General features: G+C 37.5%; 1 long non-coding RNA gene across 1 annotated transcript in view; it reads left to right on the top strand.

Annotated features, from left to right (window-relative positions):
• The window catches only part of LOC135318963 (uncharacterized), a 56240-nt gene extending 31955 nt beyond the window's left edge, over positions 1 to 24285 (top strand). Inside the window, exons 3-4 of the long non-coding RNA XR_010377447.1 lie at positions 1603 to 1717; positions 24222 to 24285. This is a non-coding gene — a long non-coding RNA (uncharacterized LOC135318963). The remainder of the gene's footprint in view (positions 1 to 1602; positions 1718 to 24221) is intronic.
• Positions 24286 to 26324: the final 2039 nt, after the last annotated feature.

Below are 26324 nucleotides of genomic sequence, written 5' to 3'. Positions count from 1 at the left end.
CCTTTGAGCCTCTGGCTGGGCTTCCTTTCAATTTAAAAAGCCTCCCTACCTAAAGGTTGCCTATTCTTCTACCTGTATTAGAAGGTCCAGCTCAAAGTCGATTCAGTCCATGCTTTGTTCTACCCCTCTTGTCTACTTGATTACTTCCTAGTTTGAAATATCACTTTACTTACTCTGTGTGATACACATAGTGTTTCTACTCATTGAAGATTAGCAAGTTAGCCTGGCAAGATGATCTTTGCGACCCTAGATTGCAAACTCTCCTGAGACAGGGGTTAAGCTCTTAGCATCTTCCACCAAATTTATTTGAGTGCTTTGGCTACAACAGGGAGGCTAGCACTTGTTAGAGAGACCATTTTGACTATCTCACTGCAAGTTAAAGATTTTCTATCTCCCTTTGGGTCCCATAGAAGATTCTGAACATTACCTTGATTCAATGTGTTTCACTGAGAGAATTTCAAATGGCATGTGGTAAGTATACATATATAAATATATATATATATATACACACACACACATATATATATGACTTTTAATGCATATACAAAGTAAAACTTGAAACTCATAATTTCATAAATATGCTTGTGGTAATGTGGACATTTTATAGGTATGTTAATAAGCAGATAAAGGGATTTTGCAAAGTTCAGGAAGTTGGTAGGTAAATATGGTAGACTGATTGCATCAACAGTACCCATCTGTTCATAATATGACTTGGCAGCTCCTCCCTCAAGAGGAGGTGTCCATTTTCCCACCTTTTGACTATGGGCTTGCCTTTTAACTTGTTTTGGACCACAGAATGTGGCCAACTGCTAATTCAAAGATTAGGTTTCAAAAGCCTTGTACATTTCTGCTTCCTTACCACCTTGCTGAGCAGTTAGAACGAGCAGAGCATGGGCTGGTCGGCTAGAGGATGAGGGAATCAATGAAGCAGAGCTGGGTCCTCCTGTCTGTGGACCTCCTAGGTCAACCAGCTCCCACGCATCCCCCAGCCATCTGCAAGAGCACAAGTGAGCCAGCCAAGATCAGCTACAGCTGGCTCAAATCAACAAAGCCATCCAGCTGACCCACAGATTCAGAGGCAAAAGAAATATTTATTATCATAAGCCACTGAGGTTTTTCTCAGTAGTATTATGTTGACAATGGATAGTAAATATCAAGAATGACCAAAATCTGAGAAACATTGGTTGATGTACTTTCCTAATTATTGTCTGATTTTTGATATGTATTCCGTAATAGGGCATGCTTCAACATCAATTCCAGAGCAGGCCATGGGAGAAAAACAGGTTGAAGCATTCTTTTTTCCCATTGTTATTCAAATAAGTAAACTCAGAATTTGCTCTATTTTTCTTCCCTGTGGAGTCCTCTTCCAAATACCTTTCTTATTATTACTCTAGATTCTAAAGCAGTGGGTAGGTGGAGGATAGTGAATGAGGTGTCAAAGAGGTCATCAAAGGAGGGGGAAGCATTCCAGTCATAATTGCTTTAATAAATATTCATTAACCTCTGTAATTGCTGACAAGTTTTAACTCCAACTATGATTGGCTTGTAGCCTGATACTCTATGACCTTGAAGATCTGAACTATTGTTTCTCTCTTTAAACAGAGCAACTTTCCTGAAGGAGGGCCTATGTCTATTCTTTCAGGATGCTGTGGAAAGGGAGGAAGATTGAGTTTGGAGATGGGTGATTCTGGCTTCACCTTTGTCTCTGTGGCCTTGGGTGAGTTACTTTATTTGTGAGTCTCAGTTTCTTCCTCTTAAAAAACAAGAATGATTTTTTTTAAAAAAAGAGATTTAAGATACTGTACATAAAGTATCTGGTATCAATACTCATATTAAAAAATAGCGGTTACTGCCACCCAGGCAGCTCATTGCTTCTTAGACATCGAGAACCTTCAGGTCTCATATTCTTGACTGATTGGGCACATTTCTCCAATCATCCTATCATCGTCCATTTGTGCTGCTGTAACAATACACCATAGACTGGGTGGCTTATACTCAACAGAAATTTATTTCTCACAGTTCTGGAGGCTGGAAGTCTGAGATTAGGGTGCCACAATGGAGAGGTTCTGGTGAAGTCCCTTTCCCTGGGTGTACATGGCCGTCCTCTTGCTGTATCCTCACATGGTGGAAAGAGGGCCAGAGAGCTCCCTGGGGTCTTTTATAAGAGCACTTATCACATTCATGAGGGTTCCATCCTCACGACTTAATTACCTTCCAGTGCCCCACCTCTTATCACCACTACCCTGGGGATTAGGATATTTCAACATATGAATTTGGAGGAGGACATAAACATTCTCTAACATAACTTCATTAACATAATGAGGTTAAACCAATCTGAACTCTCCTCTTCCAAAGTCACTTTTATGAAACTGGGGACAGAGCCTTGACTTCGGCTACAGCTACGTCAATTTACACTTGTTGAACCAAGTTCAGTTGCTCTGCACTACTCATTTTATTGAATTTTTCCAATATTTTTTCCAGTATTTCCCTAGGTGTTGAAGCTAGGTTAAACATAGTAATCTTCCCAAGATGGTTTTCTTTTCCTTTTAATTTTTAAAATAATTGCTCCCATTGTTTTTTCAAACTGCAGCTATGTTTTCCCTAAACCATCTTGTGTTCCTCCTCACCAAAGTTTTACTAGAAGTATGTTGCATTTCAAGACTGTAAACTTGAATATCAATACAAACTAGAACCCCCAGACTGAAAGGGATCTTGAAAGGACAATTAGTACATTCTTGTCTGATCAGAATTATTTAGAACCACATTATTCAAAGATTTTAGATCCCCTAAGCTCAGACTCCTTTTATTAGGCAAGGTTCTCCAGAGAAACAAAAGCAGTATAAATGGATGTTATAAGGAATTGGTTCACACAATTATGGACATTGATGGGTCCAAAATCTGCAGAAATGATGTCCCAATTAGGAGCCCGTCAGGCAGGAAGAGCCGATGGATGGGCCAGTGTGAAGGCAGGAGAGTTCTCTCTTCCTTGGGGAAGGGTCAGTATTTTGTTTTATTCAGGCCTTCAACTGACTGTATGAGGCCCACCCACATTATGAAGAGTAATCTGCTTTACTCAGTCTGCCAATGTAAAAGTTAAGCTCATCTGAAACACCCCCACTGAAACAAACACCCAGCATAATGTTTGCCCAAGTATGTGACCCCTGTGGCCCAGTCAAGTTGACATGCAAAATTAATCATCACATTCCTAGTTCTTCAGGTGAAGATCTGAGGCCTAGTGAGGTATAGAGATCTTCTCAAGGTGCAAATAATGACACATAAGATTGGAACCACTGATAATGCCAATAAATGCTTAAGAACCAGATCTCCAAGAGGGAAAAAAAAAGAAGGTAGGGGAAGAAAGTCCTGGTTTGTAGCACTTGCCAATTGCCATGGTGGAAATGGGGGTGGTGATGGGAAGGAAGAAAGAATGAAAAAGCTAGAGGGGTTTTGCAAAATTGAAATGTGCCTTGACCTGAGCAGTGTAATCGAAGCAACTCCCTGCACCCAGGGAGCAAAACGAAGAAAGCAGCTATACTTGGAGTCATTCTCTCAGCCTTTACAAGAAGCAGATTCAGTCTTTGTAGGTGCGACTTAACACAGCACCCCCCAGATTCAGTCAGATAGGATCCAGTTGGGTCCATGGGCCCTGGAGAGGGGGTTTTCGCAGCTTCTTTGAGGGAAGCAGACCAGTTCTCATGGCCTCTAGCTTAACTATCAGGAAATAGGCACAAAACAGCTTACTTATAATTATAAATTTTAAGACATCAGAACTAAAAACTGGGGAAAGTATTCCAGTTTTAAATATTCCATTTTAAACTGCTTTTGCTCAAACTCTAAATCACTAGACCCACACTGAAAGTTACAGGTTTGAGAACCTATTGATGCTTGAGGTTTAAATGATTAAATGGCCCACTCATTCACAATTTGATATACAAATTTTAAAATAATCCACATCAGATAAAGACTCACAGGATTTTCTTGATTCTTTTATTCTTTTCATCCCTAGAAGTTCTTCCTACACACAAATGCTGCAATCTGGAAATAATTCTGGAAGAGGTTTTTCTGCATTGAAAGGGCTAGAAGTCAGAGTAAAACAAACAAACAAACAAACAAACAAAACCCCCCAAATCAACACATTCTTATTTAACTATGGAGAGAATCCATTGTTCTGGGTGTTTGTATTCCAAGAAACCTCCTGTGATAGGAACATCTCTCCTCCCAAAGCAGGGTATCGTCTCCTTGCCCTCATGTGCTTAGAAAAGCCACTAGTTCACCAGTGAATTAGTAGATCTGTGGACCCACCAGCCATCAGTATCAGCAAGTTCTTATTAGATGTGAATTCGTGGCCCCACCTCAGACCTACTGAATCAGAGACCCTAGGGGTGGCGCCCAGCAGTGTCTTAATGCTCCCCCACCCCGGGTGATTCTGGTGCGTTCTAACATTTGAGAAGCCCTGCACTAGATAATACTTTTTCTTTGTTAAGACCAACATCCCCTCTCATCAGGCAACACTGAGAGCAAAACTGCATTTGTGAGGGAAGGAGCGTTCCACTTCAGTGAGGAGTTAGGTTGCACACCTTCAGCTAATCCCTTACCACTAGCTCTTTCTCTCTTCCAACCAAACAAGCCATTCTAATTTTAGCACCCCAGATGTGATGGATGATGAACTACTGTGATGTCATCTCTCCTGAAGGGCTTACAAGATTAAGTATATAATTGTACTCACAGTTATGCTGTATTGCAGTGAAAGGATGTGAAGCACAAAAAGCAATGAGAAAAGGCATCTGGGCAAAGTCTGGAGGAAACCAGGTGCAAACCTCCAGAGGTTCTCTCCCCAGGAGTCACACAGATCGCACTTCATTCCTGCAGCATCTAGTTGTGACAACACATGTAAAATGTTATCAGCCGCGAAGCTCATTAGAGACCTGTTGCTCTGGGTTTTTGTTTGGGGCGGATCATGTAGGCATCCTCTGCTCAGTGTCTACCAAAATTCCAGGCTCCCAGAAGGAAAGCAGGTGTTCACAATAAACCACATTGTTGGTATAAGCAGTTGGGTATATATTGGGCCACTCTTATCAGTTCTGGGGATGGTGGGAACCCTCCCAAAAGCCATGTTTCCAGCTGCCAGCTAAGGGCTGACTGTGTAAACAGACTGTTCATAGAATAGCTGTCAACTGTTTCCTACACACCTCCCTTCTGTTTCCTGTATCTGTGAAATGGTCATGAGGACATATTTTATATGGTTTATATAAAGATTACATGAGATAATATATGTAAAACATGTACAACTTTGACTGACTTAGAATAATCCCTTAAGAAATGTTACCTGAAGTTGATATAATTTGTGTTGAAGAAGACACCCAGCCACCAGAAGTAGATGTTAGCAGTCAAGGGTGGGTCGTAGTTAGTGTTTGTCTCTTCCCGGTGCTCAGGACATGGTCCAGCACACAGTAGATGCCTTTTTAAGTATCTGATGATGATGGGATGGTTTCTACCTTCAAATCTAACCCCTCTGTTTTACCTTTGAAGTTCTCCCGTGGGAACTTTCTTCTAACTAGTTTGTCTTGAGTCTGTCTCTAGAATGCTCCACTGTGTAGAAGACTTGTTTTCTGTGGTCACCAAAAATGGATGTGACACCTCTCCAGAGTTATACACAATTATATATATATATATATATATATTTTGCCTTGAACCTTTTAGTTCCTGCTATATTTGACACCTAAGCCCTTTCTGAGCTCAGATTCCAGGATAGGATATTGCCTGTCTTTCACTTGAAACTTTCTTAAGTCTAACACTGGGACAACCATCATCATTTCTAAAAGAGCCTTTTTGTTTGTTACTCATATGCTCATTTCTAGGTGTTCAGATTTACAGTCTTGGAGTTGTTTCAAATTCTTCTTGCCTACATAAAGTTATCAAGTCTGATTTACTGCTTACTGTATAGAGCCCTACTGATGTTCAGTTATTACTGACCATCATGTTGGAAAATTTCAGAGCTATGGCCTTCAATGGGTTTCCCTGTTGTACAGCATCTTTAAATTTTAGTGCCTCTTGTCTACACCATCATAAATAGGTGTGTGGTCATTGCAGAACCCCTTGGTCATCACAGGCATACCTTGTTTTATTCTGCTTGGTTTTATCGCAGATCATTTGATTTTTTTACAAATTGAAGGTTTGTGGCAACCCTGCATCGAGTAAGCCAATTTGTGCCATTTTTTTCCACAGCATTTTCTCACTTTGTGTCTCTGTGTTACATTTTGGTGTTTTTAGCAATATTTTAAACATTTTCATCATTATTGCATTTGTTATGGTGATCTGTGATCAATCGACATTTGGGCTATTATTATAATTGTTTTGGGGTGACATGAACTGTGCCCATATAAGAGGGTGAACTTAATCACTTATTGAAATGACAACAAAGGATTTAGAATATTATGTAAACTTAGTTGATATAGCAAAGGCAGCATTTGAGAGGATTGACTCCAATTTTAAAAGAAATTCTATTATGGGTAAATGCCATCAAACAGCAGTACATGCCTCAGAGAAATCATTCCTGAAAGGCAGAGCCAATCAATGCAGCAAACTTCACTGTTGTCTTATTTTAAGAAATTGCCCAAGCCACGTCAGCCTTCAGCAACCATCATCCTGATCAATCATCAGACCCCAACGTTGAGGCAAGACCTTCCAACAGCAAAAAGATTATGACTTGATGACATCTCAGATGATGGTTAGCATTGTTTAACAATAAATTATATTTAAATTAAGGTATGTACATTGGGTTTTTTAGATAAAATGCTATTGCATACTTAATAGACTACAGTATAGTGTTAACATAAGTTTTCATATGATCCAGCAATTCCACTACTGGGCATGTATCCAGAGGGAACTCTAAATCTAAAAGATACATACACCCCAATGTTCATAGCAGCACTATTTACAATAGCCAAGACATGGAAACAACCTTAATGTCCACCAACAGATGACTGGGTAAAGAAGCTGTGGAATACTACCCAGTGATGAAAAAGAATAAAATAATGCCATTTGCAGCAACATGGATGGACCTAGAGATTGTCATTCTAAATGAAGTAAGCCAGAGAGAGAGAGAAAAATACCATGTGATATCACTCATATGTGGAATCTAAGAAAAGAAGACACTAATGAACTTATCTAAAAAACAGAAACAGACTCACAGACATAGTAAACAAACTTATGGTTACCTGGGGAAATGGGGTGGGAGGGGATACATTGGGAGTTCAAGATTTGCAAATATTAGCTACTATATATAAAATAGATAAACAACAAGTTTATACTGTATAGCACAGGGAACTATGTTCAATGTCTTGTAGTAACCAATAATGAAAAAGAATATGAAATCGGATATATGTATGTATATGTATGACTGAAACATTATGCTGTACACCAGAAATTGACACATTGTAAACTGAACATACTTCAACAAAAAGAACGTTTTATAGGCACTGGTAACCGAAAAATATGTATGACTCACCTTATTGCCATATTTGCTTTACTGCAGTGATCTGGAACCAAACTTGCAATATTTCTAGGGTGTGACTCTACTAAAACTATCTGCTGAGGGTCGACTATATATTAAGTACATTTTAACTCTTTGGCCTCTATTTAATATCTGTATTATTTTTTTCTAAAATGTCCTACTTTCAGCCAAGAAGACCTCCTTGTGCCATACGTGAACAAGCTCTTCTCTCAACCAGTCTAAGTCCAGTAGTTTCTTCAGGGCCTCACACCACTCACTTGAAGCCTTTGCTAACATTGAAGATGGTGTCTTCATAGTATGCCTTTCTTAGAGAGAGCAGGCTAGCAATGTCAGAGAAAGGACATACAGAGTGAAAGCCAAATCATAAATTAGGATTTAGATGCTGATTACATCATGGATCAAGGAGGACCAACCTCTGAAGTGCTTTGTTTAACCAATCACCAGGGCTCAAGGCAGAGACTGGCTCTGAGAGGTGAGTGCAGATGACAAGTGGCTGCATCTGCCTGAGGGAGGGGATTCCAGGACCAACATGTGGTCTGATCAAGGGGGGCTACAAAAAGCATGCTGATCATTTTCTCCATTTTCACTTCTCTCAACAGCTAAATAAAGAGCCAAGTGCTACATTAACATAGTAAATAAGAAGAGGACTGACAGGGGTCATTGAAAGACCAACTCACTGGATTTTAGAGGGGAGAGACATAAAATGTGGAGAGATCAAGAGATGGGAGCCCTCCTGTTGCTGGCAATTAGGTTCTTGACTCATCACAGGAAGAATTCAGAGATGAGGCACGAAGGTCAGGAAAGTAAAGTGAGGATTTACTAAGCTATAGATAGTAACCTCTCAAGGGGGGCGCGGGCAGACTCAGGTGAGGTGCTGAGCTGAGTTTCTTTGGCAAGTTGGTTACATGGGGTGGAAAAATGAATGGGCAGAGTATTTATTGGGGTGGGAAGAGTTTGAGAATATATTCCCTGATTTCCATCCGAGCTCCGCCTTCCCAAGAGGAGAAGGAATTTAAACGTCCTTATTTAGTCTGGATCAGAAATGTCATGGTGTTGGTGCATGTTGGGCACTTCTAATCTGCAAGGCAAATTTTATTATGAGGGCATAATGAGCAAAAGGTTATACTCAGACCCTGGAGATTTCCTGCATCTTCCCACCTTTCTTTGCCTGCTTCTAGGATACTTCTCACCTCAAAATGTGTGATTTCTTATCAGTCTGGAGGTTCCTGCTTTTCTCTGTCTGCCCAAGGATCCCCATTGTTCACAAGATGTGTGGTTTCCTGCCATTTGGCTCGTGCCGGACTTTTCTGCTCATGTCTAACTATCTGCCTGCTGTAACACTCCCACTGGCCAAATTGGCTATTTTGTGAGAATTTTAAAAAGACCTATCTTACTCCAGATCCTTTACTTCCATGAGCCAGAAATTTTTGTAACAACCATACGATGCACAACACAGTTCCGCAGCAGCCCTGATCTGCAGAGCAGGGACTAGAACATGGGCTTCTTTAGATTAAGACTGGTGCTCGAGCACCGTGATGTCTCCCCATGGGGCTGCTCCTGCCTGGGGATTTCTTTATAGCCCATTTCTGCAAGGTTTCTTAAAAAGCCCTCCAACTGAGTATAAGTTGCTTGAAATAGGCGTCATCGTTTCTTGTATTTCCTTTGGCTCCCCCAGAGTGGCGTTCTGCTGTGGGCCCTCAGGAAATGTATCTTATGTAAATACCACCTACAATGTATTAGGCCCCAGGATTGCTTCTCAATTGTCTGGCAACATCGCCCTGCGGGGATGTTCCCTTTCTGCAGGATTCTTTTTCTTACTAACGGCAGCAGCCTTAATGAATTGGTGTGTAGCTAACAGACAAAACACTCTTAAGGCTCAGTGGATGGCTCCCTTTTGCTTCTCATTTTTCTTGTCCTTTGTAAGCTGACCATCCTCAGTGCCCATCTGTTAGAGCAGGCAGATAAGCTAGATATGAGCAGAGAAAAGGAGACTCAGACTAAATGGCAGGAATTGGGCAGGAAGGAGGGGCACAGACCAAATACAGGAAACCACACATCATGTAAGCACCAGGGTCCCTGGACAGAGAAAGAAAAGCAGGAACCTCTGGGCCATAAGTGATCACACATTTTGAAGTGACAAGTGGCCTGGAGGCTGACAAAGAAAGGTAGGAAAAGGCAGGAATCTCCAGTGTTTGACTGTAACTTTTTGCTTATTATGCCCTCATTATAATAAAATTAGCCTTGCAGATGAGAAGTACCCATCATGCACTGATGCCATGACACTTCTGATCCAGACTAAATAAGGACAAAAATCCCTCCTTCCTGCAGGAAAGTGGAGTTGGGATAAAAATCAGGAAATAAGACCCCAAACTCTTCCCTCCCCAATGACTATTCTTCCCATTCATGTTTACACTCTATGTAACCAACTCTCCAAAGAAACCCAGGGCAGCCGCTCACCTGAGCCTGCCTGCTCTCCCCTTGAAGAGTGTACTATCCATCCCTTGATAAATCCTCACTGTACTTTTTAACCACCGAATTCTTTCTGGGACAGGACGAGAACCTGGACACCAGCTACACCTACAGGCAACATATCTGTGTCCAAGCATTAGTCGGGTACTGCAGATGCTGCCTTCAAGATGTCTTTCCTATTAGCTCCTTGATTTCCTTTCTCACTGCCATCACTTATGAAGCCCATTCTTTTTTTCCCCTTAGAAAAATTCATTCCCAGTTGCACTAATAAATCAAAGTAGATTAGAGAGAGAATCAGAAGATCCAGTCTCAACTTGGTTGTGACACTGCCCATGGTACGACACTCAGCAAGTCATTTACCTGTACTTTCCCAACTTATCAACTGAGTTGAACTAAGCAATTCCAGGGTCACCTCCACCCAGTGATCTCTGCCTGAAATACATTGCTCTGTCCTCCTCTCTTGACTGTTCACTCAATCACATTTTAGCCCAGTTTCCTGCTCCAATCAGCCTCCTGCAACCTGTCAGATTGTGAGTAGTTGTCTTGTAACACCTTGTGCTTACCTCAACTACACTACTCCAGTCATTCATCCCTCAGCAATTAGGTCTTTACCATGTGTGAAGCACTTACGGCTTCTTGACACACTCAATCTGCTCCATGTCTATGCCTCAGGGTGTGAATGTTGCTTTGTATCTACTTGTGTTTTTCTTTTCTAAAACAAACACTAATTACTTTGAAGACCAGATTATGCCGTATTTACTTTACATGCAGCGCCTCACTGAATCTTAACAAATAGTTTCTAAATGAGTAATCAAATCTTCTTCCAACACATGATTCTAAGCATTTTTGAATCCAAAAGCTCTGGCTTTTGCCCTTCATGTTGGACAGATGTCTTTGCCACCAGTGGTTTAAATAAACCAACAAATAAAGACAGAATACAGAAATAAATAAAGAAACAAGACAAAGCCAACAAATAATGAAAAATAAACTGTGCACATTAATCTACACGCAATAAAAAAAAATTCAAAGACCATGTTTAATAGTAGCATGCATGACCCCAAAACCAACAACCAGTTTGGTTTTGCTCAGCATGCACATCAAACACCAAGTCCAGCACTGCATTCACACAGGCAGTTTCAACACGTTCTTGAAACATATACGCTAATAAAAATTATGTTGAGTTAAAAAGTTTACAAAGTTTAAAGTAGCATTCCCCGTTGCATGTGTCTTCATTTTCTTTTATCCATGTTTTAAAATTGTTTAAAGCCTTCTCACATTAACGCTTATATCATGACACAGACAGGGTTAGTTTATTCAGTTTGAGATGGCTCAGGTCCAGAATAAATAATAAAATTGAACTTTATTGCTCAAACATTTCTCTTCAATATCAGCATTTCATTTCATTTTTAAATAATTGCACTAATGGTAATTTGCAGTCACAAAGCATTTGCTATGTATTTCCCTCAATGGCCACCAGGTGGCAGTGCAATATCATAACATCAACAGCATTTTATTTTGTTCTGTGAGTCTTCTGTTTTTCCAAAGTGTAGAACAAGTAGTTTTTTTAAACTTTATGTATTTATTTCACAATATCATATTTTTAAACTGAAGTATAGTTTATGTATAATATTATATGTTACAGGTATGTGATACAGTGATTCACAATTTTTAAAGGTTATACTCCATTTATAGTTATTATAAAATATTGGCTATATTCCCCATGTTGTACAATACATCCTTGTAGCTTATTTTATACCTGACAGTTTGTATCTCTTAATCCTCCACCTCCATCTTGCCCCTCTCCCTTCCTTCTCTCCTCTTGTAACCACTAGTTCCTTCTCTACATCTGTGAGTCTGTTTCTTTTCTGTTATATTCACTAGTTTGTTGTATTTTTTTTAGATTCCACATATAAGTGAAATCCTTCAATATTTGTCCTTCTCTGCATATGGCCTCCAAGTCCATCTATGCTGTACACCAGAAACTAATACAAAATTTTAAATCAACTGTACTTCAATTAAAAAGCAAACAAACAACCCATTTTAAATACGGACAGAAGAGCTGAATATTTTTCCAAAAGAAGAAATGCAGGTGGCCAACAGGAAAATGAAAATTTGCTCAACATTGCCAATATCAGGGAAATGCAAATCAAAACCACATTGAGACTCCATCTCACACCTGTCAGAATGGCCATCATCAAAAAGAACACAAATAACAAATATTGGCAAGGATATGGAGAAAAGGGAACCCTTGTACACTGTTGGTGGGAATGTAAATTGGTGCAGCTACCATGGAAAACAATATGGAGCTTTCTTAAAAACCCAAAACCAGAACCACCACATGGCCCAACAATTCCACTTCTGAGCATATATACCTGAGAAAAACAAAAACATTGATTCTTTAAAAAGATACATACACCCTGCTATTAACAACAGCACCTCTTACAATTGCCAAGACATGGAAGCATCTCAAGTGCACATCGATAGATGAATGGATAAAGAAGATATAGCACACATATGTAATGGAATACAACTCAGTCACAAAAAAGAAGGATATTTTGCTATTTGTGGCTCTTCATTCACTTTTTTTCCCCCACTTCAAAAACCGGAATTTTGTAACTGGCATAAACATTTCCATTGCATCAAAAACAACAGAATGCCTAGAAATAAACCTAACCAAGGAGGTTACCTGTACTCTGGAAACTGTAAAACATTGATGAAGGAAATTGAATATGATACAAAGAAATGGGAAGACATCTTGTGCTCTTGCATTGGAAGAAATAACACTATCAAAATGGCCACAGTACCCAAAGCAACCCACAGATCCTATGCAACCCCTGTCAAAATACCAACATTTCTCACAGAACTAGAACAAGCAATTCCAAAATTAATATGGAACCATAAAAGACCCTGAGACGCCAAAGCAATCTTTTGTAGGTCTTTAGTTTTTTTTTTTTTGCTCTTTCTTCTTTTTGTTCTCTTTTCTTGCAGTTTGATGACTAGAGAAATTCCTTTCACATTACTGTAAAGCTGGTTTGGTGGTGCTGAAATCTTTTAGCTTTTGTTTATCTGTGAAGCTTTTGATTTCTCCGTCAAATATGAACCAGAGCCTTGCTGGATAGAGTATTGTTGGTTGTAAGTTTTTCCCTTTTATTACTTTAAATATATCTTGCCACTCCCTTCTGGCCTGTAGAGTTTCTGCTGAAAAATCAGCCGATAACCTTATGGGAGTTCCCTTGTATGTTATTTGTTGCTTTTCTCTTGCTGATTTTAATATTTTCTCCTTATCCTTAATTTTTGTCAGTTTGATTCCTATGTGTCTTGGTATGTTCCTCTTTGGGTTGATCCTGTGTGGTACCCTCTGTGCTTCCTGGACTTGGGTGACTGTTTCCTTTCCCAAGTTGGGGAAGTTTTTGGTTATTAACTCTTCACATATTTCCTCAGATCCTTTCACTCTCTCTCCTCTTTCTGGGACCCTATAATGCAAATATTAGTGCGCTTCATGTTGTCTCAGAGTTCTCTTTAATTATCCTCATTTCTTTTCATTCTTTTTCCTTTTTTTCTGTTCTGCAGTAGTATTTCCACTAATCTGTCTTCTAGCTTACTGATCTTTTCTGCCTCATTTAGTCTATTCTTGGTTCCTTTTAGTGTGTTATTCATTTCAGTAATTTTATTCTTCAACTCTGAGTATTTTTTATATTTTCCAACTCTTTACTAAAAACTTTGCTCTGTGCATCTATACTCCTCTTGAGTTCTCTGAACATCTTTGCCATCATTACTTTAAAATCTTTCTCAGATAAATTGCCTATCTCCTTACCACTTATTTCTTCTTCTGGGATTTTATCTTGTGCATTGGCCTGGAAGATATTCCTCTGCCACCTCATGTTGTCTATCTTTCTATTGTATTTTTAGGGAGGTTAGTTAACTTCTTCACCTTGGAGAAGTGGCCTTCTATGGGAGACGTCCTGTGCATCCCAGCAGTGCAATCCTTTCTTGTCACCCAAAGGCCAGGATCCAGCCTGTCCCAGTGTAGAGTTTGGCTTCTGTTTGTGGATTCCTTCCACAGGCTTTGGGATTATTATTTTCTTATTTCTGGTATCTGCCCTCGGTGGATGAGGCTGGACTAGAGGCTTATGCAGTTTTCCTGGCAGGAGGAGTCAGTACCTGCCCACATCTGGGTAAAGCTTGGTCCTGGACCTCAGCTGGGTAGGGCTGTGTCTAGAGGTGTTTGTGGCTCAGGAGGTCTGCTGATGGGTGGGGCTGTGTCCTCACCCAGTATGTTGTTTGGCCTGAGGCTTCCCAGCCCCAAGCCTACAGGCTCTTGGGTGGGGCTAAATCTTGGTGCTAATGAGCCAATCAAAATATCAGACTCCATGAAAGCTCATGTAAATGAACACTCCCAGAATGGTCCACCCCTAGCTTTTATGTCCCCTGGGTGAGCTGCAGCTATCCCCCAGCTTCCCAGGAGAACTTCCAAATCCAAAACCAGCAGGCAGATCTGGCCCAAGTTCCTATGAAATCACTGCCTCTATCCTTGAATCTGGCAAGTGCCAGGTTCTGTGTGCACTTCCCAAGAGAACAAAATCTCTGTACCCCCCCCCCCAACCCCAGTCCCATGGAGCTCCTGGAGTTAATCCCCACTGGCTTTCAAAGCCAGATGTCCTGGGGTCTCCACCTCCCACTGCCAGAACCCTGGGCTGGGGAGCCTGATGTGGGGCTCAGAACTCTCACTCCTGGGGGAGAGCCTCTGTGAATTAATTATTCTTCAGCTTGTGGGTCTCCCACCCGGGGGGTAATGGAGTCCGATTATATCTCTAGCACACCCCTCCTACCATCCCACTGTGGTTCCCTCTTCATGTTTCCAGTTGAAGATCTTTTTTGCTAGACTCCAGTCTTTTTTTCCAATGGTTGTTTAGCAGTCAGTTGCGGTTTTGTTGTAGTTGCAAGGAGAGGTGAGCTTGTGGTTCTACTGCTCTGCCATCTTGACTGGAAATCCCAACAAGTTGTTTTTTGAATAGCCAAAAAGTTAATGGAACTTTTTAGAATATAGATCAACCAAATTAAAAAAAAAATATATATATATGTAAAAAATTGAATTTAATTTAATCCCTTCTGCTTGAAATTAAAAAAAAAAGAAAAATTACCATATATGTTCATTCTCAGCCCTAGATTTCTTCATAGTGGCCAAGAACACAAGCTTTATAATTAGACAGATATAGGATCGAGTTTTTTTTCTTTAGAAACAACCAAGAATTTTTATCTTAGGTAAGTTTCTAAATCTCCTCAAACCTTTGTTTTCAAGTGTAAACACTTACAACACCCACCCCATCCCATATTAGGTAAGAGGATGTTTGCAAAGTGCTCAGGCCACATAGTTCTCAATAAATGCTAGTATTAATAGTAGTAATCAACTATACTTTAATAAAAATAAATGAATAAATAATATTTTATTATTAGATTCAAAATCTTGGCAGATTGGTAATAGTTGAAATAAAAAGCCTTTACCTTGAGCTTAAGAAAGGAGAGAGAAAGAAAAGTACAAAGATAAAAAAGGGGGGAGGGGGGACTATCTAACAGGTTTTGCAAGAGAAATGCTGATATACGGTAAAAAAAGAACATCACTTTCAGAGCCATCAGGACCAGAGTTGGTGATACTAACTGCTGTTTAGGACCACGCATTCAGTACTTTACTTCACTTAATCTCAGTGTTTTAATTTGTAAATCAGAACTCATAACTCTTTTAGGGCTAATATGAGATAAAACAAGCTAATACACGTAAAGTGCTTGACAAACAGTAAACATTCAAGGTTGCTATTTTTCTTTGTAGTCTTTTATAAAAATTAACAAAGAAACTGCATATTAAATTTTAATTTTACTATTTTTGTGGGGCTCGAGCTGTCTCAGAAGTCCATAGAGCATACAGATCTAGCAAACCCCTACGTTTCTTCATGTAAATGTTAATGTTACAGGTTTTCATAATCTAAAAAACTTTTATCCAAACCTATAAATTACCTTCAATCTTCAGCAGCTTTCTTTAAGCTTCCATTCTCTGGCTGAGATGTTAATGAGTATTGGGATGACAAGACAAAGAATCAGAAAAGACAGAGAATTAATCCACTAAATGGAAACACAGTCACTGCATGATCTATGTTTTAAAAGATTATAAGAAATGAACTCTTTCAAAGTGATGTCTAAGGATTTTTCCCTGGCGGTTAAGAGAATTAAATTATGGAGTAAAGGAAGTAGAAAAACAAACAGATTGTATTGAGACTGGTTGATCAATGTTGTCTAAACAGTTGATGCGAGTCAGGGTAAACAACACTGATAGTGGCAGTGTGAGGAAATCGTTCTGTGTGCCTACTCTTCAATACATAAGTAAAAGTTCCATGGACTCGAGTCTGCATGTTCACTAAGAGGAAACTAGATCATAGAGAACACTAGCCCTATTTAGAGAAGAGGATCTTGCCCAAGACAAGGTAAATCCTAGAATATTAATTTTCAGCAACAGCATCAGCTACCTACTCGTTGATCATATTTCTCTTTGTTTTCAAAGAGATCAGGATATTTCAAAATGTTGGAAAAATTCATCCCTCATATTGTCAAACCAGTTCTTTTACCAACGAAGAGACTGAGATCTTGAGAGATGCCATGAGTGGTTCCTGGCTGCACAGGTTCTTCGTAGCACAATTTGCCTAATTTCTAAACCAATACTCCTCCCATCTTTGCACTCTGCCTCAAGATAAATTAGATTCCCACTTAATTCTTTATTTACCTTTAACTAATTGGGCTGCCTTCCTTTACATAGCAGACCAAAGAGTTGCCAATGGTAAAAACAGACTTATCAAATGAAGGCCGCTTCGTAAACCCCAATTCAAAAGATCCCTCTACTGGATATTTTCAGAAATCTGGAGGGATTCCTGATCCTTGCATTTCTTATTTATTCAGGGTGCAAGAGTGTAAACAACCTAAAATACCTTAAAAAGGCCAGTTTAGTGACTGCTGATCTTGAAAACCAAACTGAGAGAATAATGGAATAACAGTTTGATCTAGGGAATAAACAGCATGGAAAGCCAAACACTTAACTGAATTGGTTGTCCTTTCAATCTCGCCTTTCATTCCCAGGGTGGTAGAAGGGTGTTTGGAGGGCCGCATTATGTTGCTCACTCCCTCTGGCCAAAGAGGCCTGGGCTTCTCATTAATTTAATGGGAAGCTGCTAAGCCCTTACCATTCTCACCATGAAATGCACCGCAGGCAGCACTACCTGTCATCCCGATTTATTACTGTCTGATAGCTAGAGTGCTGCTGGCCTTACAACATCTTAAGGAATCCACTCTCTTTTGGTAGGGTTTGGATTTCAGTATTTCAGTATAGGAGGAGCACATTTTAAATGCCAAGTAATAAACAAAAACATGTTAATGAGATTTTTTAAAAAAAATAATTGTATTCTTTAAAAGAGGGTGATATGGGGGGAATAGAATCCAAATGACAGTAGAGTGTGGTTGAGAGGCGATGCTTTCTCTTTTTAAGGTTGTAGGCAACGTCCCTACTTTGCAATTTGCTGATTAAATGCTAATTTAAAGCAGACATAAAATATACTTACTCTCTTAGAAATTCCACTACAAATCAGACTAAAATATCCTATGGAACTGGATGGTTAACCTTCTTATTTAAAGATGAGGAATGTAGGCTGAGAGAAGTTGAGCAATTGGGTACAGATCCCACAGCCAGTAAGAATCAGGGGTGGAGGGAATCCAGGTCCTGTAATTCCTCAGCTGGCACCGAGCTTCCGTGATACCCAGTTGTTCTTTGTTGAACCTATTCTGAGGTTGGTTCATCTGGCAGGTGGAAGGAATAAGGCAAATTGCTCTTACAGGGCAGAATTTTTGTTGGAGATACAGGTGGGCTGGTGGGTGGAGAATATCTAGTTTGACCCTGTTTTATAAAGAAGATGGCTTTTGAAACTACCATGGGTTGGATCAACGTAGAGCTAGGTCTGGTACAATGAAAAGATCATGAACTCACCGTTGGGGCTTCCAGTATGCAACCACAGATTTGTTTAGGTGGTGAGGCGGGGGCAGTCACGGCTCTCTTAACTCTTTAGTTTCCTCAAGCACAAATAGCAACAAAAATGTAAGCCTCAGAAGAGCTGTTTAATGGTTAAATTTTGGGTAGAATTATGTAAAACATCCGGCAGAATGATTCACTTGTATTTGGTGTTTAATAAACATTTAAAAATAATTGACCAGCTTTCTAAGGCAATTCACCATTTAAACTTAAATCTGAGATTAAAGCTATGCTTAGGGAAAGCAAGCAGTGAGGGAGGCTCTGAGGCTGGTATGTTCTACAATTTGATAAATGAACCACAGAACTTTAAAAACATTAGAAGCATGTCAGTGTTGTATTTCATTTGTCTAGGAAATACAATGCCTTCTAATAAGTTAACAAATCATAAGGCCATCTAGGTCCCTATTTCCTAGACATTCTATCTAACTTTAGTACATCTCAGTCTTAGCATTGCTGGAACATAATAGGAACAACTGAGGAGGCACCAAAAAAGCCTCTGAACGCAACACATTGTAACTGACAGAGTTCTCTCATTATACTCTTCTTCCGTTTGTGCTGTGTTGTAGGCAAGATGATTCTCATTTGTCCTGTGATTGTTATTTTCTGCATGTTATTGATCTAAGGCAAATAGGATTCAGAGGAGAAAGTGCTTTCCTGAGCTTTTGTCCTTTCATGTATCAATAAAATACATCAAAGGAGCAATTTGGAGATCTCTCTGATTGTTATTCTTCACACAGTTTTGCCATGTGGATGGATATTGGGAGAACAAGTGTTCCATTGGTCCTAAGAGAATTAATAACAATATATTCTCAACTAAATATAGGCCATCTTGCCTGCCTGGTATTCATGAGGTTCTCGGGAAATATCACTGAATAAGACACAGGTGTCCTCCGGGAGCTCACAACTTAGTGCTTGTTCATTAAGCTCCTACAAAAATTTACAGAGCTGATGTTTTAGAAAAAAAAAAGAAAGAGAAACTACAGACCAGTGTTTGAGGAGCAGCAGTGTAACCAACAGAAGCTTATTGTAAGAGAAAGAAAGAGAAAGAAGGATTCCGGTGTTTATCTGGGGGGGTGGGGGGGTGGTGGAAGTTTGATTATACACGTCCATCTTTACAAGTTCACTTTTAGCTTTAAGATATCCTGATTGCCTTTTTTCCTTTTTGCTCATTCATCCCCTTGACTTAAAGTCTAGGTGGACAGACCATTTTGAAACTTTAATAGAATGATTTTGATAGGGTTCAGGACACACTAACCCAAAATATGGCACTCTGGAATAGTGAAGACGTTAAGCTGAAGGAGTTTGAGAAAACGAGAGAGCAGGCAGGTCATCTGACCTCTGGTAGCCCGTCAGTTTCCTCTATGACCGTCTACTTCTCATAAAACCTAGCATCAAATGCTCAGGTCTGTTACTTTGGGTCTTCTTTTTGTTACAGAAATTTCTTTATAAATGTAAATTTCCTTTACAAAAAGGGAAATTCATACTTTGCATATTTTGGAAGTTAGGGGGAGGCAGAGAGCTTTCTCTGTGCCTGCTGGTTCTCAGTTGCCTTTAGTTCTAAATAATCCTTCTGCCGAAGAGGCATATTTTGAGATGGGATATTCTGGTATTCTTCATCATGAATAAACTATAGGATTTACTTAGGTGGAGAACAATATCAAGGAATTTTCAAGTTGAGATAACATCATAAGCGAAAAAAAAGTATGAAAGAATATAGATCATTTGGAAGAATAACTCTATTTTAACAGTGTGGGGCATTTTAAATAAATGAAAGAGGAGTGAAACCACAAGTTTCTCCTCAAAAGGATAAGGATGGGGTAAGGGCCACACAAGTTACAAAGGTGGTAACATGTTTGCGTGAAGGAGATTTAATACTCCTTGGTGCTGAAGAAGAAATCACGGTGGAAAAATTTGCCATTACTTAAAAAGGTCAGAAATATTTGGGTAAAAAACAAATGATTAGAAAACGTACTATCTTTGCAAAATTTGCGGTGATACCAAAAAAACTGGCAAGTGTCCATGGTGTTTAAACAGTTTCAACAGAAAGACTTCTAAAAATCCTGTGTTTTCTGGGATGGGTAGGAATGGTGTGGTGTACTGGGTAAAATGTTTCATTTTTGATTAACACCATATAATAAGCATCTTGCTATAGATTTAAATACTTTTCTACAATGTAGTTTAAAATGGCTGAATGCATTTAATTGCATAAATATATCATAATTTATATAACAAATTTCAAAATCTTAGGCATTTTAGTTGCTTCCTATTTTTCACATGTGAATAGTATTTCAATAAACATATATTGTATCTCGGTTTTCAAATATTTATAAAGAATCTGTCTTTCCTCTACTGGAATTGAAAGATAATTTTACTATGTATTAAATTTCTATAAATATTTGAGTCTCTTTCTGGACTTTATGTTGTTTCATTGTTCTGCCTGCTTTTCCTTTCACACTATTTTAAATTTTTCTGTTATTTCTATTAACATCTCATAGAGAAAATCACACTTCATTAAAAAAAACCAACAAACTCTGGGCAATTCTCTCTTATATCTTCTTCCAACTAGTATTTTTAAGAATTTTGACATCTATTGGACTTGCAAAACATTCATAAATTAGAGGAGAATTGACATTTTAAATATACATAGTGAATCTTCTAAACATTAAGATAGTCCTACTCTTAGTTCACTCTTGGCTTTATTTAAAATGACACTTTTACTTTTACCTTTGATACCAGGTTTTGAATTCTAATATGTAGCCTGTCAGATATTAAGCCATCTAAAAACTAAGATTTTTTAAAAAATCAAGAATAAAAGCTAAATTTTATTAACAAAATACATTTCTGGTATCAAGCTGATCATATAATTTTTCTTCCTTTATGTAGTATATGATAAATAATATTAATAGGGTCTAATTTTGAATTATATCTTGTATTCCTAGAATAACCATACTGGGTCATGAATGGCATATTACCATTTTAAGGTAATTCTCAGTGTTTTGCTAATATTTTGTTTGTAATTTTTATACCTAAATTCTTAAATGAGATTTGTCTATGATTTCTTTGCTTTTATTTATTTTTTAAAGGCTATGTTTTTACTGTCTTTAGAAAATAAATCTACGAAATTTCCATCTTTAAATATGCTCTATAACCATGCTGTCCAATACACACTGAGGAATTGAATATGGCTCATCTGAATTGAGGTGTTCCGTAAGTGGTACATACATGTCAGATTTCAAAGACTTAATCTGAAAAAAAAGTACAAATATCTCATTTTTATATTGATTATATATTGGAATAATATTTTGAGTGTATCTGCTTTTATAAAACCTAATTATTACAGTTAATATATTATTACAATGATATACTTTTACAAAATTCAGTTTACCCAGTTTTTATCTCTTATGCCTTATTATATTTCTATTGTATGGCTCCTCTTTATAATAGTCTAAATAGGAGATGAAAGATTTAGTTCTTAGAAATTTGAAAGGAATCATCTGTCACAGTAACTAAAGAAGAGTATTACCAGGGCATGAACAGACAGACAAATTCATGTAACAGCATTGAAAGTGCATAATTTGCATGTTTTTAGGATAATGATACTTCAACAACAATTTTAACGTATTTTTGTTTGTGGAAACTTTCTACCACGTTTTCAATTTTTAATAGCTCATATTTTCCTAGAAAATTATTTTTCACTCAGATTTTCAAAGATTTTAGCATAGAGTTATACATTCTTTAGCCTTGCTATCTATGGTGATGTTCCCAACAGGGGGTGATTGGCCTCTCCTGGGGACATTTGGCACTGTATGGAGATATTTTTGTAGCTCAGAGATGGGTGGGAGTGCTTCTGGCATCTAGCTGGTGGACTTCAGGGATGCTGATAAACATTTTACAATGCAGAAAGCAGCCCCCTGTATAGCAAGGAATTTTCTGGCCCAAATGTCAGCAGTAATATTGTTGAGAAAATCTGATCTATAATAATATCCTCAGTCTCCTTTGGTGTGTTTCAAATTTAGGTTTTTGCCTCTTTTCCTTTCTTTTTCACCCCATTTAGCTCTTCTAGAGCTTTGCTTATCCTGTAGGTCTTTTTAGCAAACTAGTGCTTGGATTTATCATTTTTGCATTTTAATATTTTATAATTCGTTTAATTACAGTTCTTCATCTCTATTAATTCTCCTTTCTGTGCCTACTTCCTAGTTTCATGTTGTTCTTTTTTATATTCTTAAGTGATATTCCTTTGTTAAGCATAAAATGCTCTTCATTTTCCTATGAGTGCATTTTTTACCTGGTCCCATAAGATATTTAAAATATTTTGTTGAATGATAACTAATATACATGGAGAAAAGTACACATACCATGGGTATAAAGCTTAATGAATGTTTTCAGACTGAATATGTTCATATAAGCCGTCCCAAGTGAGCAAACCTGCGTGACCTGCACTTGGATCAAGAAACAGAATACACCAGCTTCCCAGAACCCTCCCTTCTAGTCACAGCCCTCTTACAAGGAACTCAACAGCATAGATTAAGTTTTCCTTTTTTTTGTACTTTATATAAAGGGAAAATGCAGTTTGTAGTCTTCCACGTGACATCTTTGGCTTAACGTTATTTATGAGCTACATTCTCATTGCTAGACAGTATTTCATTCTGTGACCACATCACAATTAGTTTATCCATTCTGGACATTTGGATCCTTTCTACTTATACAGTATCATATATAGCGTTGCTATGAACATTCTAGTAGCTATGTTTCGGTGAACATACAGATGCATTTCTGTTGGGAATATACCTGGAATATACGTATTCAGCATTAGTTGATACTGCTGGTTTTCCAAACTGGTTGTTACGTTTCATGCTTATCAGCAAGGATGAGACATTTGGTTACTCCGTATCCTTGCCAAAATTTGATATTGATGTTCTTTTTAATTTTAGCCATTCTGTGAGTGTGCAGTGATTTCACATTATAGATTTAATTTGTATTTTTCTGTTGTCTAGCAAAGTTAGTATTTTTCCTAGTTTATTGGCCATTTAGGTATTTTCTTTTTGAAGTGACTTCAAATTTTTGTCCACGTTTTGATCGTATTCTCTTAAAGATTTTTTTTAAAGTTTCTTTCTGCTTATGAGATTTTTGTTACCTATCTGTATTATCAGTATCTTCTTCTTCTCTGTAGGTTTTCTTTCACCCTCTCAATGATCTCTTTTTGATAAACATAGTTTTTAATTTTAATATCGTTCAGTGTATCACTTTGTTTCCTTTGAAGAGGTGTTTTTATTTCTTGTTTAAAACATCTTTGTTTATTCTAAAGCCATAAAGATGTTCTTCATTGTTGTATTTGTTAAGTTTTATTGTTTTACCATGATCACTTAGGTTTCATGAATAGACGTATCACTGTTTATATTCAGGAGAATTTAAAAGTGCACTCAATTTCTTCTTTCATGAGTTAATTAGGACAGTGTTTTAAAGTTTCCCTGTAGTCTGATTTTTTTTTTTTTGGCTTGTTTATCTTTTACTAGTAATTTTGAATTTTTTTGTGTGCATCCATATGGTTCATACAATTTCTACCTTTGATAATTTATTGAGTTTCTCAGACATAGTATGTTATTATTTTTTTGTAAATATCCCTAAGACATTTAGAAAGAAAGATTATTTTCTGTTGATAAAGTTCGAAATTCTGTATATAACATTATTAGTTATAGTTATAGCTATTAATATTGAATGAGTACTTACATATTGCCCCAAACCCTGCTTGTAAATGGGGGAAACACATTTGGTACCCAGGTTGTATCATTCTTTAGGCAATGTCCTTAACCACTTTATACATATTTCTTTATCACTAAATTATTGTTTTTATATTTTCTATTTTCTAAATTAACATATTAAATATGATATCAATGGTTTTATATACTAAACTTTTGTCTTGAATGACCAAAGGCTGAAAACTTTAAATATTTCTTACCATGATTACGTTTTCTCGATTTTACACGGTTCCATTAGATTTTGTTGTTTTTGCAGTGCCATGGTGTATAGCACATAAAAGTTCATACCTTTTACAAATTTATTATGGATTTTGCCTGCAAAAGATTGACCGGGTTAACAGGTGTAAGGTATTTGGAACAGTGCTTGCTTCGTACATTGTAACCATGCTGAAAACACTACTTCTGTTTTCTCCCTTCTTAGATTTCCGATCTTGATTGGGTGTCCATGAGCTGTTACTTTCTTCTTGCACTTTTTATGGAAGTCTACTTAGGTATTTATTTCTGCATTTATTTTTTCTTATACATGTGTTAGCTTGACTGGATATGGAATTCTTGGATCATAGAGTGATTTTCATGAACTCTGAAGGTTGCTCCATGATCCTCTGACATTTAGTACTGCAGAAAAGTTTGATGCCAACTTTCCTTTATACATCACTTGTCTGCACCCCAACCATGTTAATGCCTATGAAACTTATTTTGTCTAGGCCTGAAATTTAAATACGTCAACCAGCTATATCAGGCTTAAATCTGTTTTAATTAAATGTCTTTTATATTTCTAAGTACATGACTTTCTCCAGTACAGATAAATTTTATTTTCTAATATTTTTTTCTTTTTAATAGGTAAAAATATATTGGTTTTAGGTGTACAATATAATAATTTGTAATATACGTATATTGTAAAATGATCACCACAGTAAGTCTACTTAACATTACCACACATAGTGTCAATTGTTTTTTGGTGATGAGAACTTTTAAGACCCATTCTCTTGACAACTTTCAAGTATTCTGAGCGTATTATAATATAATACTATTCAGTATAGTTACTATGCTGTACATTACACTACCAGAACTTACTTATTTTATAACTGAAAGTTTGTACTTCTTTACCACATTCAGCCATCTCTTTCTTTCTTCTTTTTCTTTTTTGCTGTTCCATCTGCTGAGTCTTTCTAGACTTCTTTTTTGTTTGCTTTCATTCTGCTTTTATTTTTTTCAGTTTTATTAGGTAGGATTATTACAGTTCGACTGCACGTATACATTATATTGCATGTAAATACATATATACAGTATACTGCACATTTTTTTAGTTTGCATGTATGTACTAATCATTGTTTCTAAAAAGAGATTAGAGCTTTAGCTTTTTAAACTTTACATAGTTATCAAAGGAATAAAGCCAACTACAAAATAAGCATCAACAGAATGCGGTAATCCAACCATAAAGGACAGTCACATGTGCTTATACATAATTCAAGAAATCAGTCATCTAAGTTATAAATAATAAGTAGTTCATTTGTGTTATTATTATTATTTTTGATTCATCATATAAGTGATGTCTTATGTCATTTTTGTTTTGTTTTGTTTTTCCCAGCCCACTTCACTTAGAATGACGATCTTCAGGTCCATCCATATTGCTGCAGATGGCATTATTTTATTCTTTTTTATGGCTGAGTCTTGTTCTTTTGTGTTTCCATACAAATTTTAACATTTTTTGTTTCAGCTCTTCTAGACTTCTTATAAAACTTATTTTAGATTTCCTGAACTTGTCTTCCAATTTTTTTTAACTTTGCTGGTAACATTTTCTACTTTCTTTGGAAGTTCTGGAAGAATTTCTCTAGAGCTTATTTTTCTAATCCATTGATTCTAATTCTACAGAATCTTATCTTGTGTTTATGAATTCCATTGCATTAGAAAATTTAATGGTCATATTTTTCTCATCTCAAAGCAATTTTTCATGCTCTCAGATTATACCTTTTTTTCTGATTTCACCCTTTTCTACTCAATAGACAAAATGTCCTCTTGAATCTTTTAGAAAATACATGATGGAGATTTTCTATAGTTTTTTTCCCGCTTTTACTAGTAAAGCCACTTTTAAGGGAATGTTTTTTCTACCTGCTCAGCTTAATTGCCTTTTTTTGAACTACTAAATCTTTATAATTTTCTCTTTGTTTATCCTTACAAATAAGCATGTGTGGGTGAGATGGAAAACGAGAGAGATTGATTAGATGAGTAATTGATGAAGGAAATTGTAAGCTTGTCCATATTTGGAGATTTATGTGATTTCTTTCAAAGGTTGTTTTGATTAAACCAAAAAGAAAAGGAGGACAAAGAGGAGAGAATAGAGGGAAGAAAGGAAAGAGAAGAGAAAGAGGAAGAAAAGAAGGAAAGAAAAAGGAGAATACAAAAAGGAAGATAGAATTAGCTCTGTAGTTTTATACCGCCAAGTTATGGGCCATTACCTCTGAAGAGGATGGTGTGAATTAAAGCCAGGGGCAGCCACACAGGGGAGTTTTGCCCCTGTGCCAAA

Source organism: Camelus dromedarius, chromosome 2, assembly GCF_036321535.1.
Source record: "Camelus dromedarius isolate mCamDro1 chromosome 2, mCamDro1.pat, whole genome shotgun sequence".
Lineage (NCBI taxonomy): Eukaryota > Metazoa > Chordata > Mammalia > Artiodactyla > Camelidae > Camelus > Camelus dromedarius.
The sequence above is the reverse complement of the archived record's forward strand: the minus strand, read 5'-3'. Positions and strand labels throughout refer to the sequence as shown.